General features: G+C 31.2%; 1 pseudogene; it reads left to right on the top strand.

Annotated features, from left to right (window-relative positions):
- Positions 1-7,395: 7,395 nt before the first annotated feature.
- On the top strand, positions 7,396-8,335 carry LOC141516940 (olfactory receptor 1165-like; annotated as a pseudogene).
- Positions 8,336-13,942: the final 5,607 nt, after the last annotated feature.

Below are 13,942 nucleotides of genomic sequence, written 5' to 3'. Positions count from 1 at the left end.
CACACAATGACTAGCTATATGACTTTGGAGAAGTCATTTAACTCCCCTTTGGTTTTCTCATCTGGAAATTGAATTGGAGAATTAAATTACTAACCACTCTAGTATTTTCCCCAACAAATCTTCAAATAGAATATGAATGTCTTGGACATGACTGAAATGAATGAACAACAACAAAAATTATATATATATATATATATGTATATATAAATTGTCTATTCATATATTTATATGTCTGACTATATTAATGCATATATGTATATGTGTTCACAATAAACACTTCAAATGTACATAATTATTCACTTGTTGTCATCCAGGTTAATTTAACATTCTTGAGAATACTTGCTTCATTTTTGCGATTTTTTTAATCTCTTGTCTATTAATTAAAATGTCACAAGGACATCATTGCATTACTATTTTCTGCCTCTATTAAAATTTCAACTTCTCTGTATATCTCCAGTAGAATACCTTGCAAGGGTATATTAATATTTGTTTCCTTATAGGCTGTCAAGAAACATTTCCAACTTTACAGAAGTAATTATTATATTGCTTGAAGTGATTGAAAAATGAGAGGAGATATTTTCTTATCATAAAAGTGTTTTGGTATGAGGTTCATCATCAGCTTAAACATCATGGAATGACATGACATTTCAGGTGCAACATGTGTTAATGTGGGAATGGCATTGTGAGCTTAAGAGTCCTGGTGTCCAGTGACCATCCTTAAAGTAGAGAATCTTACCTGAGATCCTTAGCTGAGATCAGATAACCATGTGAAATAATATTGTTTCCACTTTCTCTGCCAGGACCTAGAGTAGGGAGAAATTCTATATATTGAAATCAACTTTTCATAATGTCCTAATCATCCTGTGCAAGGTGAAATACAGAAATATATATTAATTTATGTATAGAATTAGTTATGTAAGTGATGCCGGCAAAGACTTATTCTCAAACCACTGAGGGGAAATGATTGGAATGGAATGTATATAATTAGAATGGAATATTTGTAATTGAATAAATTAATGGAACGGTTATGTGATAATTTGCATCTAATCACATTTATTATAATTTTATGAAAAGATAATGTTGATATTTCTGAAGGTAGAAAAAATTTCTAACAAGTTCAATTTAATTTCTAGAAAATTTCTAAATGTGCAAGTGACATAGCAGAAACATTTTATTTTTATTGAATTCCTTTGAGACCACATATTCAGGCTGGGTCAGTAGAAAGTCTCCAGAGCTTAGGTTCCAATAGACTTAGAGAAAATGCAAGGTCTTCTACATAACTATCATACTGGGATTCAGAAAGAGAAAAAGAACTATTCTCTAATTCTGTACTTTATTCTAAAGTAGACAGAGAACCACATGTTCTGAGTTTAATTATTCGGAATGGATCAGGGAGGGATCTAATCATGAAATTACTATGTCTCAAGATATACTATCAGTATTATGGACCTAAGAAGTGAAACATCCTGGAGATTCTGTTTCCTGGTGAGTAGATCTTTCTGGTAATTTTATCCCTATAACATTGTTCCTGTATTAACTGAAAACTAGAATATTCCTTTTAATAGTTTCCTGAAAAATAAATCAGAAGGGAAAAATCACAAAGGAAATGCAAAAAAGAGAGAATGAGGGAACTTAGTTCACCATTTTTATCATCATCATCATCGTCATCATTCATTCATTCATCCATTCACTTTTTGATGACTACTTTTGTGCAGGGAACCTTATATTTATGAATCTTAAGAGGTATCAAATGATATCTCTTCCCATAAATGCTTTTTAAGAAGATGAGATAGGTGCATCCAAAGATCAATACAAATATCATGCAATTATGAGCAGAATAGTCAGCAAAAATCTAATTTGATCTAGCTATGCATGAATGGGTAGGCGTAATTTATTAGGAAGCATAAAGAGAAGGCAGTGTAATTTTGGGAAAATACTATGTATAAATTAATGAATGCAGTAATGCCTATATCTTCTGAGGGTAATTAACAAAGCAATTTGTTAGCTACTGTGCCTTCTCATAGGAAAATTAAGGAAGACAATGTTTGGGCAGAACCAAAATTTATTTCTGGGGAAAATTAGAGCAAAAACAGTAAAGTGATTGAAAAAAATGATAGAATGATCTCTGTAATACTCTTTTGCAAATACATTCATGTTCTACCTGTGAAATATATTAACTGAGTGAAAATGATCCCAAAATCTTAATTTCTCTATTCCAAAGGAGTTATTATCTGAAGCTATAAATTGCAAAAGATCTTGGAAACTATATCAGCCGAGGTGGTTTATTTGTCTGAAATTCCTTATAAATATAGAATCAAAGATCCAGACCAATGACAAAAATCTACAGTTTAATAAAATATAAATATTCTATCAGATCATTTGACCCTAAATTATCCCCTAAAATTTTTATTTTATTTTTATTTTAGAAATTTTTTAAAACATGTTTATAGAATCACAACTTTATAAAATCATATAAACCTAGATCTGAAATCAACCTAATATTTGGCAATAAACCAATACATTGATACATTAATACAATGGGTAACCATGGTGGCACTAGGATGGACAAGTTTAAGTGAAAGAATAAATCCTAAAACAAAACATAAAAGGGAAAGGGAGAATCTTGGGTATCTTTAATCAAGTAGTATGCAAACAAGAGTGGTGTTGGAGGGGAGTGGGCAAGTAACAGAGAGATTTCAACTTGACATCCGTCAGAAATTCTGAAGAATTAAATGTTTTAAAAGAAGAACAAAAATGATTCAATTGGTGTAATGACCTGCAGATTCCTAGGACATTTCTTTCTCATTCTTAAAATTTATTTTTATAAAGAGTGAGTATTTTTTTATCCTGTAGGAATACTAAATCTAAAACAAACACATACCATGACATGAAAGGGATCACAGTTCATGTCTGAGACATAGACATCTGTACACAAAGATCAATACTAACACTAAGAAATGTAAAAGTCTAATATATCTTGCAAAACTTTTCTTACACCCTTAAGAGAAGAATTGTTTGAAAATTTAGACTTTTTCTAAGCATCTAAGGAAAAACGTAGATTTTTATAATTAGAAAAAAAATAGATCATTGAGGCCAGGAGTATTGTGAGAGCAAAGCTATGGAGTGATGAATATGCATCATAGGAAAATACACATTAGATTGAAATAGGTGCTAGCAGTAGAGAAAGAATAGGATTGGAAAATCAGAACTCATGAGAGTAAGTTTATGGAAGAGCTTGAAGGACAGATTCATAGATTATTAATCTATTTGGTTTTGACCAAATTTCACTAATTTGACAAAGGAAAACAGAATTCTTGCCACTCAGTAAGTGATTGCTTTTGAAAATGATATGCAGCGTAGTGAAAGCGGGTCAGGTGTATGCAGAGGAACAATGCCAGAATCATAACTCTGCTGTTTAATGTCTAGGTGATTTTAGACAAATAATCTCTTAGTTCATTGGTATCTTCTATTAAAGGAGGGACTGAATAAGATGGTTTACAAATCTTCATGTTCTAAATGTATGATTAGCTCTTAAGCCTGCAGCTTTGTGTTAGTTCCACTAAGCTTAAAAATCCATTGAAGACATGAGAAATTGAGAAAAGAGACGGACAAGATTGAAAAAGTGCCTGAAAATTTACATATATATATATATATATATATAATCATCTAGAATTGAGTGATACACTACTTTGCTTTTGATTCATCATTAAATATGCTATAAATGAGTGTATATATATATATGTTTGTATGCACACTTATAAATATATATGTATCCATATGCACACACATTAGCATATATATATATATATATATATATATATATATATATATATATAATACAAATTGAGGAAAAATAATTTAGTATAGCAGAGAGTATGAGAAGGGAGATCTTTCTGCCATTTCTACCTGTGAAGAACTTTCTAAGGAGTGTTTGAATTAAATTACTTGGACAAGACTTCTGAATACGCTGTGCCTCAGGAAATAAGACTGGAAAGAAAAAATAAATCTGAAAATATCAAAGGGCATCTCGATGATTCAGTGACCTGGATTCAGTGAGCTCAGATCTGCCATCAGGCAAGCTAGATGATTCTGTACATTTCACTTAACCCTGTTAACTTCAGGCCCTCATCTATAAAATAACTAATGGCAAACTACTCCAGTGTCTTTGTCAAGAAAACCCCAATGGCTCAGAAGTGTCAGATCCCACTGAAAGTCTCAGGCAACTTTCTGATTGTATAAGTTACAAACTGCTGTTACTGTGCATTGAGACTTCTTTCTTCACATACCAGTGCAATAACTAATTCTATATATGAGAATTTATATATGTCATAGAAATATATGTATATGTATGTATATATGAGAATTTAAAAGTCATCCAGGAATGGTATTAGCTAGGAGAGACTTTTATTGTCCTGTATATGTGATCAAGATAGCCTATACATATTTGAAAAAACAGAAAATGACAGTTCATTAGAATTTATGAAATGCCATCTATTAATTATAGCCATGTAGCAGAGAGATGATAATAAAAGAGAAATATCCTCAGGGAATAAATGTTGGTTCAGGGAAGAAAAAGATGCAAAAGTATAATGAGCTGGAATATGTATATTTAAATAAAGAAAAGAAGGAAAATATGGAGTGGTTAGAAGTTACTTGCAGATATATTTTGCAGTGGTAGAGCCTGGAATGAAAATTTTAATTTGCTATTCGTGGATGAAGAGTAACATTGGAATAAGACATACACACCTGCATTTACTAGGTTGAATTTATCGTTTTACTGGCAGTGTATTGTCTCACACTATCTCTCACAAGGAGGAGAAATTCAACTTGAAATGTTACCTCCAATGTGACCGTTTTCCCTGAATCTTTTCCTAATATATATATATACATATATATATGTATATATATATATATGTATATATGTATATATATATATACATATATATATATATTCCCATCATGTCTAACTTATTTCTCAGTAAGCTAAGACTGCCCTGACTTTTTGATTCCTCTCTCTCTCTCTCTCTCTCTCTCTCTCTCTCTCTCTCTCTCTCTCTCTCCCTCTCTCTCTCTCTCCCTCCTTTCCTTCCCTCCCTCCCTTTCCTTTCCTTCCTTTCTCCCTCCCTCCATCCCCTTTCTCTCTTTCCTCCCTCCCTCTCTTTTTCTTTTCTTTCTTCATTTCTTTCTTCTTTTCTTTCTTTCTTTCTTTCTTTCTTTCTTTCTTTCTTTCTTTTCTTTTCTTTCTTTCTTCCTTTCTTCCTTTCTCTATCACTGTTTCCTTTTTGTCTTTCTATCTCTGTTTTTTAATTTATATTTTTATTTTGTCTTTTTTCAATTTTTGTTTCCCAGTTGGAATATAATCACTATGTTGTGGTTTTTTTAAGCAGAGATAGAAGTCTTTTTTTCTACCAAGGGCTATTTGGTTATTCATAACATTTTTCTGGCTATATTTGCTCAAACATTTACTTAATTCTTTCCTAAAACATTCATAAACTTACTGAATTTAAAGTCCTCAACTGTGGCTACCTTGGCAATGCCATACCAATATATCCTTTAGGCTGTAGTTACCCTCCTTTGTTTTAAGGGGATAGATCAAACAAAGTCCACCCTGACATAAAAGATAATGAGTCAGATCCCTAAAATACCTCACTTAGTATTTCTCTAGGTCTTCCCAGTAGCTCCATGATGACTTTCTTTCCATTACAGCCACAATGTGTAAAGAAACAACTTCAGGATGTTGGCCTTAAGATTCAACTAATAAGGATCGTTTCTCTTTATATGGGGACCTTCAAATCCTATTTAGAAAGAATGGAAAGGACCATTATATGTTAAAACATAGATTTGAAACTCTGAAGATATAAAATTAGACCTGGAAAGGGAATTTAAATATTTTCTAGTTGAACCTCATATTTTAACATACATTGATAAGAGATTTGGGCCTGAATTCAGCTAAAGCAGCACAGTTCAACCTTCTGACACATTGCTTTGTAACACTAAACAGGTCATTTTTATCCTCCATTTGTAGAAGGAAACTAATTGGGATACTAATAGCCCCTACGTATCCAGGTCATTTTGAGGATTTATTCAATAATAATTAAAAAGCACATAACCTAATGACTGAACAAAGGAATTGAGATATAAAACTTTGTTGTAGTTGTTATAAAACTCAGATGAAAAAAGTGAAGTCATGGATTGAAGATATCATAGTCTTTGAGCTCGCAGCTGGGATAGAAGTCATTTAAACAAATAATAACCTAAATATAGCCCCGACTATGTGCTGGCCTGACTTGAATATTTTACAATTAACGTCCCATTTCGTCTTCACAAAAACCCTAGGAGGTAGGTGGTGCTGTTTTCTCCATTTTTAACATAAACTCGCGCAAAGAGAAATTAAATAACTTCATTAAGGTCATAAGCATCTGAGACTGAATTTGAAATCAGGAATATTTTTGTAATTATTGTGTCATATTGAATATGGCATTTCTATTTTTCTATCTAGTTCAGTTCCCTGCAACACAGTAGAATAAATCTAAACTGTCTTTTATGCAGTAATTCTAAATATTTGAAAAAATATATAGAGATCAAATAAATGAATAGATGGATCAATAGATATTTATGTGTGTTTGAATACAAATATACCCACAGTGGACATATACATGTATTTTTATATATAAATATATATATATATATATATATATATATATATATATATATATGCAGGCATGTGTACTGGCACATAAGAATACAAACATATATATTTATGTTTCATAAGAATTTCTCTGTTCTTGGACGGACAGATCTCACAATATAAGTTAACATTTAAAATTGTGTCTTTCTATAATAGCAAAAGTTTGAAATGATACATGGTAGAAATTCAGTAAAAAGAATTCAAGGAGGGATTTTTATATACACTCTATTTCAGTAGTCTTTTCAATATGGCAACAAAATTTAGATGTTCATTAACAGAAAAATTCATATTTAAAACCAGTAGACTATAGAGGAAACTAAATAAAGGAATGCTATATGTAAAGTCCAAAAGTGGAGGGGAGAAGAGCCACACTTGTCCTTGGATTTTTATATATAAAGAATTTAAATAAACAACCTTAGGACTTAGTGGGTTCTCCTTCCCTTCAGGCTCCTGAAGGAGCTATCTAAACTAAAATGGACTTTTGTTACTTATTAACACCATTCTTTATCTCACAGTATTTTTGGTTTCTTTTATACTCCATGAGTTGTTCGAGAGTGTACTAAGAGAGTAAGTGTAATCTTATTATTATTAACTATGATAATTATAGCAATATAATTTTCCAATTCATACTCCACCTTCTCCTGTGTTCCTCAGTTTCATTCATGTTTTTCTTCTCATGACCCATGTAATTCTCTCCAACAGAAATCATGGTGAGCACTGACAAGAATCAGATATTTGAAGTCATGTTCATCCTTTTAGGATTCTCTGATTGTCCAGAGCTCCAGGTTCCCCTGTTTCTACTGTTCTTTACCATCTATACAGTCACTGTGATGGGAAATGTGGGCATGATTCTGATCATCAAGGTCAATCACAAACTCCACACCCCCATGTACTTTTTCCTCAGTCATATGTCCTTTGTGGATTTCTGTTACTCCAATATATCTAACACCAAAATTACTAGAAAATTTAGTTGTAGAAGACAGAAGCATCTCCATCTGCATCAAGCAGTTTTCCTTTGGTGTCACCTTTGTGGTGACTGAGGGAATCATGTTGGCTGTGATGGCCCATGACCGTTTTGTAGCTATATGTAATCCTTTGCTCTATATAATTTCCATGTCCCCAAAACTCTGTGCCCTGCTTGTGACTTTGGCATATTCATGGGGCATAATTTCTTGTGTTATTCTCACCCACTCAATTCTTATATTGTCTTTTTGTGAGACAAAAATCATTGATAGCTTTGTATGTGAATATTCTGTCTTCCTCTCTGCATCCTGCTCTGATACACACTTTAGTGAAATAATACGTAATATCTTTGCAAATCTCAATGCATTTTGCACCCTCATCATTATACTTATGTCTTATTTATTTATTTTTGTCACTATTCTCAAAATGCTTTCAACCAGTGGGAGTTACAAAGCTTTCTCCACTTGTGCCTCCCACTTGACAACTGTTACCATCTTTTATGGAACAATCATTCTTCTCTATTGTATTCCTAATTCCAAAAATTCTTGGCTTGTAGTCAAAGTGGAATCCGTTTTTTACACTGTGGTTATTCCAATGCTAAAGCCCTTAATATATAGTCTAAGAAACAAAGATGAAAAGGAACCCTTCAGGAAATTAATGAATTTCAAAATCATTTCTCAATAAGAACATTTAAATGGATTCTATGAATGCTGGCAAAAATTTTATGATAGAATTTATGATCTTATATGAATAATTCTCTGAGTTCTATTCAGCTACTCCATTCTCTGTTGGTCACATTTTCCATTTCTACAAGCATCTGAAGAATAGTCAAAAAAGGCCTTAGGTACATGAAGATAAAATATCTGAAATGAGAAACAAAATCACTGAGAGTAAATCATTGCAATGTATTCCATGATATAGCCTCCACCTCAGGACTGTTCATTAAATGTCCTTGACAATATATTGTAAAAATAAATCTATTGGGGACAGCTAGGTGGCACTGTCAATAGAGTACCAACACTGGAGTCAGGAGGACCTGAGTTCAAATTTGACCTCAGACACTTAATAATTACCTAACAGTGTGACATTATGCAAGTCATTTAAAGCCATTGGTTTGCAAATAATAATAATAATAATAATAATAATAAATCTATTGATTCTACAAGATTGAGTTGCTGTTTTCTTTTTTCAGTCTTCTCATTTCTACAATTTGATAGGAAAGAAAGTAACAAAAATCTAAGATATAAGCAAGTAGGATGAGCAAGTAGTTTTTAAAAGACATAATAGAAGCAAAGCCTTAATGAGTGAAATGAACATATTCGGTATTTGAAGAGAATATTAGTCATCAACGCATGAAACAAGAATTATTTTTAAGACTAAGTTTAGTTCTACAAAGTGCTTAGCATAATTCTTCTAACAGAATAAAGGCTTAATCAGTGGTTATTGCATCATTCATTTGAAGTGTGGAGACAAAAACTCCAATTTCTCCACTCTATCAATATGAGTAAGTCTATCTTAGAAACTGCCTACCAATTTATTTGTTTAATTAATTGAATAAAACAAATATAATAAAATGAAATAAAAGAAGATGGCACATAAAACTGGAAATTTATTGTGTGCAACTTGCCTTTTTTTCAAGAAAATAGTTTTTAATTTGTGGAATAACATAAATATTTCAATAGCATATTGCAATAAAATATGATAGTACATGAAACTGCAAGCCTACTATTATGTATATGAAAATTATCATGTAAATTTCTGATTTTCCTTCCACCTTCCCTCCCATTGATGACTACATTTGGACATAGACATTTATGTATATTTGATTATGAGGGTAAATATATAATTTTATGTGCACATTTATGAGATTATGTATGATATATATATGTGTGTGTGTGTGTGTGTGTGTGTGTGTGTGTGTGTGTGTGTATGTTTAATCATTCCATACACACTTCTATTTATCAGTACTTTCACTGAATACTGGTAGAATCTTTCTTCAAATATTCTTTTTTGTAAATTTTGGTATTGAAAATACACAAAATAATTTATTTGCTCAAAATAATACTTAAAAATTTTTTATTTCAATGTACATAATTCTCTTGTTTCTGCTCATTTTCCTTCAAAATTTTGAGCAACATTTTTCCATTTCTCTCCCATAAAATCATTGAGTTCAGTTTCTTAGATCACAGTATTATTCCATCACAGTCAAGCACTACAACTTCTTCAGTCATTCTTTGGAATAGATACTAAATTAAATATATGGTCTTCATTATATTCTTTATCTTTCCAATATATTCTGTTATCATATAAATCTCTTTTCACCGTTTTAGCTTTGCCCTGGAACCCTAGAAAGGTATATAATAGAATAGATTTACATAAATATGAATTTCTGCAAAACTATTCTATACTTATAGAAATTCATTTTTCTGGTTGTAGATAGCATTTTTTCACATGTCCTTTGCAGTTATTTTTTTATAAACTTTTTATATAAGGTTTTTATAAAGTTTTTATAAAGTTAATATAAAGTTTATATATATAATATAAAGTTAAATAAAGTTAAAAAAAGTTAAAAGTAAAGTTAAAATGACTAAATTACTCAATATTGTTTTAAATGATATTGCTATTATTTTTGACAACATTCTTTTGTTTCTGATCAAATTGATTTTGTTATTCCACGCAAGTCTATTCATGGCATAATAACAAAATTTTCAACCTCTGGAACTTTGCTAGAAAGCAATGAATTTCAATGCCAAGATAGAAGTCAAGATGCCTGACAATGGCAGTGGGTGACCTTGAATGAATAATGTGAAAAATTTCAGTTATCCCCTTTTCAATAAGAGTCTATATTATGTTTCATAATAGGAAAATGAATAAATTTAGAAAATATCCAAACAAAATTCCAGTACATCAAACAGAGAGATCCTTAATTTGAAGGCAGCTTAAGAAAGATTCATATATTTTCATTAAGGGAAGACATTTGAGAATATCTCATTTCAGATTCTGGTAGATATCACTTCACAGAGAACTATTGTGCAATATGAGGTAATTTTACAAAGTCACAGCATTCCTTGATTTGAATGGAGGAATCCTTCTTTGCTTTATCCACATAGTACAGAACATAGAGTACAATATTCAGAACTGAATGTTTCATTCTGGGAAGGGCGTCAGCATGTTGGAGAAAGGGAGGAACACAATGATCTACATGAAGAAGGGCCTCTAATACATTCCAAGGAAGAATTGGTGAAATAATTAGGTATTGGCAGGTTAGAGCAAAACTTAAGGCCACTGACAAATGCCCTTGTGCATCTGAAGGGAAATGAGTCAATCAATCAGAAAATGAAAACGTTGTTATTATTTATCTCCTAGGTAATAGTCTTTTAGTTAGGTTTCGGGTTTATAAAAAAAAAACGTGGAAAATAATTATTCCACTTACTTTCCTGGAAATGATATCAAACATATCCTGGAAACAGTATATAAACATATACATATACATATATGTATGTATATATATATATACATACGTATATATATATATATATATACGTATATATATATATATATATATATATATATATGAAACATAAATGCTAGATTTATGAGAGGTGATTTTACAGAGGGAAGGTGGAATTTGAACTGACCGCTAAACAAAATGAAAATTCTTAAGATGTGAAATTGGAAAGGGAGAGTATTGCAGAAGTACAGGACAACCTATACAAAGACTATGAAATAGGGAAAGAAGTGATTTATGTGAGGAATGGCAATAATGCCATCTTGACTATGTTATGTTATAATGAAAAGAAAGAAAGAATGCATAGTAAATCTAGAAAGTAGGATTGAATTAGAATTCAAAGGTTTAAATTTCAATTAGAGATGTTTCTTTTTGTCTCTAAAGATAGAACTACTAGAATTATTAAGTAAAATATTAAAGGTTAAGATTATGCTTGAGACAAAGTCTATGACAAATACTGCAAAGAAATTATTTCCAGAAAGGAAGGAAAAAGATAATATGTAGAATTAATAAATAGGAAAATTTAGAAATTATATAAGTATTTTTTAGATTAGAATTGCATTATATAGGCATTGAGATATCCCCACTCTGAAATGCTATAATTCTTTTTAACAGGTGCTATGGTGAGTGAAGACCAAAATCAGAATCCTGTAGTCATATTCATCCTCATAGGACTCTCTGATTAACCCTGATCTCCAAGTCCCCCTCTACCTTCTAATACAGTGTTGGATAATCTGGCCATAGATATGATCTTTAGGATCAACACCAAAATGCACATCATCATGTATATTTTCCTTTTTATTTGTCTTTTGAGAATTTCTTTAGAGTGACACCAAAGTTCCACCAAAATTATAAAATCTAATTATGAAAAAGAAAACATTTCTTTTGAAAACTGTATCACAGTACTTTTTTCCCCCACTACTAATGTGTTGACAGAAATTTTGTTGTCAGTAATGACCTCTTATCATTTTCAAGCCATGTGTGATCCTCATTTGTACATGGTTACCATGTTCCAGAAACAATATATGCTGCTGGTGACTGGAACCTATGAAAAAGGGCATAATTCTTCCATCATATTTACCTACTCTCTCAATAGATTGTTTTTGTGGGACTAATAACTTCAGTTATTTTCTCTGTGAACATTATCTCATCCTCTCTGTCTCCTACTTATACAGACTCTTTCTGGTCTTGTGCATCCTTCTAACCAACCTCATTCCTATTGCTTTTTTCCCACCGTCATAAACCATAGTCTATCACTGGAAGGAATAAAGTTTTCTCCAACTGTGATTTTCACCTATAATCTCCAGCTTCTGTGGTAGGCTTCTCTCTCCACAGTTAAAAAAAATGACTTATATTCAAAGTGGCTTCTTTTGCTTTTTCACAGTGGTGAAAAAATAACTTATTTATCTGTTATACAATCCGAGGGAACAAAGTTGTGAAAGAAGCTGTCTGAAAATAATTGGCACAAAATATTTTCTAAAATTATTCATAGCTTAGATTTTGAAATTAAATTCTTGGTGACTGACTCTAAATTCTCTGAAAATGAAAAAGACAAAGAAGCAATGTGATAAAAATAGGGAGACAAAGTCACTGAAATAGAGAGATAGAGACACACACAGAGAAAGAGTCAGACAAACAAGAAAAAGACACAGTTTTATTTACTTCTGGCTCTCTTTGAATCTCTCTCTTCATGGCTTTGTTACTGTCTCTACATCTAATTCGGTCTGTCTATTTGTCTCAATAACTTTCTCTGTCTTTCTCTGTGAATGTGTGTATCTACACTCGCTCTATGATCCTGGATAAGTCACTTAATTTTGCTTCAGTTTTTTTTTTTCTGTAAAATGAAATGGAGAAGAAAATGGCAAACCAATCTAGTATCTTTGCCAATAAAACATCAAATGAGTAAGGAAATATTGGGCATGTATGAAATGACTGGGTAAAATGCACACAAAAATAAAAACATTCACATTCATATATGAATATATGCTACATGTGTCTATGTCCATATCCATATGCCTGGCACCATCTATCTATCTATCTATCTATCTATCTATCTATCTATCTATCTATCTATATGTGTGTATATATATACACACTATATATGTATATATATATATATGTGCATGTGTATATGTGTGTTCACATATTTGTACACATATATCATATGTATATAATTATTTACATTAGGTTTCTTGCTAATTAAGAACTCCTTGAAAATGCCGATTACATTTTTTGCCTTAATTTTAATCCTCAGTGCTTAGAATGGTATTTCACAAAAGTAACAGTGTAACAAACAACTGAATCACTCAATAATTATCTCTTTCAATCTATTTTTGAATTGCAATATCTTTCTAATTATTTTTTGTATTTTTGGATGCCTAGCACTTTTTACTTATTCCACAAGCAAATTGGTGTATTTGAAAGTAATGGAATGGTACAGTCTCTCTTTTCTATGAAAGGATTTTCTAGATATATATTTCAAGAATATATATGTCATATATATATATTCTTAACAAAGGATGAATTTCCGTGTATGAAAAGCAAACTTTCTATATGATCCAGAATATTTCTTGAACATGAAACAACAGATTAAATATTAAAGGACAAGATAAAGCAAGAGTTAAGTGTTAAAAGAGACTAAAATTCCCATCCAATCAAGAACATGGGTTCTGAGAAAACCCTAAAGAAATTCTGTTTTTTGTCTTTATTGATTAGCCTGCAAGAGATAGAGGAGGGCTTTAGAGACATAAAATAACTCTATTCAGGAGCTCATTCTATAGCTT

This window comes from Macrotis lagotis, chromosome 3, assembly GCF_037893015.1.
Source record: "Macrotis lagotis isolate mMagLag1 chromosome 3, bilby.v1.9.chrom.fasta, whole genome shotgun sequence".
In the NCBI taxonomy this organism is placed as follows: Eukaryota; Metazoa; Chordata; class Mammalia; order Peramelemorphia; family Peramelidae; genus Macrotis; species Macrotis lagotis.
The sequence above is the reverse complement of the archived record's forward strand: the minus strand, read 5'-3'. Positions and strand labels throughout refer to the sequence as shown.